We start from the raw sequence: 3,239 nt of genomic DNA, 5'->3' as shown, positions 1-3,239 counted from the left end.
CAGCTTATCCACCTCCTCCCCTCCCCCCTCCCCTGCACCCTCAACCTAGCGTCACGAGCGTTTCGTGAACAAACGATACTCTTTCCGCCCGGCGGAACACGGCAGATTCGTGAGTATGAAAAAGAATTGCCACCCCCTGTCCTCCTCCTCCTCCTCCTTCTCTTCTACCTCCCCCACGGTCGACGGCAACAAGAGCTTAATCTCTGCAGCTTTTCTCCCTTTTCGAGTGCTACGAGGAGAGGAGAGCAGAGGAGAGGAGAGGAGAAGAGCGAGCGCGCGCACACAACGGCCAACGATTCACGCAACCGGCAGGGATTATACCCCTTTTCCAGTCGAAGATACGGGAGAACGAAGGGAGAGGGTGGAGGTGGAAAACGGGAACAGAGGTTGGTTTCAGCGAAGTTTAACTTCGCCACCTCTATTTTTCTTTGATTTCCCGTGCTCCTCGGATCTTTTTCGCGACGAACTCGCGATGAAAGGATATTCTTCTCTTTTTTTTAGAGGGATGTGTTTCCGTTCGATCGTGCTTTTGTTACGTTGAAATATAGCGCGATATTTAATGGATAAAATATATAACGGAGTAGAAAATTCCTTTCTTCGAAAAAAAAAAAAAAAGAAACTCTCATTTCCAACAAAGATACAAATGCTCCAAAGTGCAGAAAATCACTCGTATCTTCCCCGTCCTCTCTCATCCCTTGGTATCCCTAACCTAAGACCTTGGTTCGTTGGTGAAAAGGAAAGGGTGGTCGGGAAGACCGGTGTGCCAAAAGGCCGGCGCGTCCAACGTCATCGTGAAAAGAACACGTCGACGTGAATCGGCGAATCCCCGTCCCACGCTGGACGTTATTAATCCACGCCAGGGCCCAATTCAACCCTTTCGCAGCGAGGATTATCCCCGTAATGCGGCTCCTTTCGTAGATCCGTCGTTTCCTCTCTCCTCCTCTTCCTCAATCTCCTCCTCTCCCTCTTCCTCCCCTCGATCTCATCCCTGGATCGCTACGGAGGGATGCGGAAAACGCCCCGTTCAGCGGGCACGAGGGGGTGCAGGAGGGGGCGTCCGCGCGATACGTAGAAAGCACGCTCGCCTACTATACGCGAATTGGGTCACGAGCCAGCTGAAGGGTGGCCGAGGGGTCGGGGGAGAAAAATAGCGAACGGCTACGAGAATGAGAGGGGTGAGCGTACATCGATCGCGATTGTGAGCTCGACTTTTGCCAGGTCGCCGACGAGGGTGGTAGTAAACAAGCGTGGAGACGAGGAGGCTTTGTTAAAGAGAAGGACTCGTTTCTTTTCGACTTCTCCCTTTCTCTCTCTTTCTCTCTCTCTCTCCTTTCTCCCTCACTGTTTTATTCTCCCTCTTTTTTCCTGCGCGCTTTTCGCGGTTTATTATCGCGGTTTGATTCGTTAGAGTTGTTGTCGCTCTTTAATATGGGTGTGCACCTTTTTTTTTTTCAGAGGAAAAAAGGCTATTGCTGCGGGAGAGGATTGCGAGGATGGGGGATGGTTTATGGACTGACTGGTCGCTTTGTTTCGTAGTGTTCTGTATTGTTCGGTGCGGGATTCGTTTTTTTTTTCTTTCTTTCTTTTGTATCGATGTTGTTATTATTTTACGCAACGAAGGAAGTTGTATTTTTCTTACGATTAATTTGAAATCATTCGCGCGATTCGTTTATTTTCAATTTTTTCGTCAAATTTTGGTGGATCGATCATCCCTCGATTTTGAAAATATCATTACGAAAATTTCTTCGCCAATGTCCGTGGATGAAAGTTTATAAAAAAGGGTTGCATTTTTTCGTATCGATATTCTCATTCTCATATTTTCACCCAAAGAGACGAAGTATATTCTCGCATGTTGGATTCTCGTTTCGTTCGACAAAGTTATTAGATTTTTCTTTTTTTTCCGTTCGAGATCGTGACAGTGGAGCGCCATTTCCTCGCTTTTATCGTTTTTTAATGGAGTCCGTTGCGAGGTGATAAATATAAAAGTGTGGAATAACTCACGCGTTATTTCGCTTCGTTTTACTATTTTTTAATCGCGGCGCGATGTTTTCAGAACGAAGCAACGAGCATATCGATGAAACCTATTATAGCTATTTATTTTTCATTATGTTCTTATACGGCATCTTCGTATCCCGTAAACGCACATTAATAAAAAATAGATACAGTCTCTTTTTATTCTTCCCTTTGTCCCGCATTTTATTTATCCATCCCGCTTTCAGTCCTTTTTATACATTTCCCGATAAAAGTGGCAATTCGCCAACCGACGCGAAAATGGACCGTAAACGCGTGCACGAGCAATCAGGGACGACATTCATACCTTCTTTTATTCCCCCGATTTTTTAAGACCGTTTGTTCCCCTCGCGTTTCGACATCCCTCTTTCGAATGTTGAATTCATAACACTCCTATGATGCAGCGCGTAACTAGAGATAAATCGATCGAGGATGCCTCCAAGGGTGGCATATTGAACGTGTACAATTTCAAAACCATTAATACTTATCCTATATCGATTTCGCAATTTAATGTATCTTCATCTTCGACACGAGAGATATTCAAATCGACACCCAAGTGCCACAGGCGAAATCCTCATCAAATCGATCCCCGAAATCGATCATAGGCGAACGAAATTCAGGTCAACAGATAAATCGAACGTTTTCTAAATCCCTTCGTTCCATCGTTCGTTCCTTCCTCTATGTTGAAAGAAGATCCTCGAGAAAACTTCCGCGAGATCGCGCCACTTTCGCGCCTCACGCGTAACGCGCCTCCGCCATAACGCGCACTTCCACCCACGCGATATTTCGCGGCAGAGCTGCCTGCTCGTAAAGGATCCGAAAATCCATCCCCCAGAACTCGAATCCTCGTCTTTCGCTCTCGTAATATCGACGATGGGGACGAGTCACGTTCCACGAGTCGTGGAGATATCGATTCCCCATACCGAATGGATCGTTTCTCTCTCCCTCCCACTCTCTTTCTCTCTCTCTCTCTGTGGAGGAGGATCCAGAGTGCAATTTGCGTCCGGGAGACGCGGAGGGAGCGTTTATTCCGCGCGTTTCAAGCCCTGGAGGCTTTATGGCTGCGTATCACTCAGTTTAGGGGATGACGGAAGAGAATCGTCGCGATAGTGTTTGCACAAGCGTATGGCTCGACCGAGCTAATAAAAGCTCGGGAAGAAGTAGGGGAGGGGGTGGAATTTCACCTGGAATGGAAACGTTATGTTAAACGTTTTCATTTATCTCTGCTT

The sequence above is a fragment of the Apis dorsata genome, unplaced genomic scaffold (genome assembly GCF_000469605.1).
Source record: "Apis dorsata unplaced genomic scaffold, Apis dorsata 1.3 scaffold_309, whole genome shotgun sequence".
NCBI lineage: Eukaryota > Metazoa > Arthropoda > Insecta > Hymenoptera > Apidae > Apis > Apis dorsata.
This window is presented reverse-complemented; position numbering follows the sequence as displayed.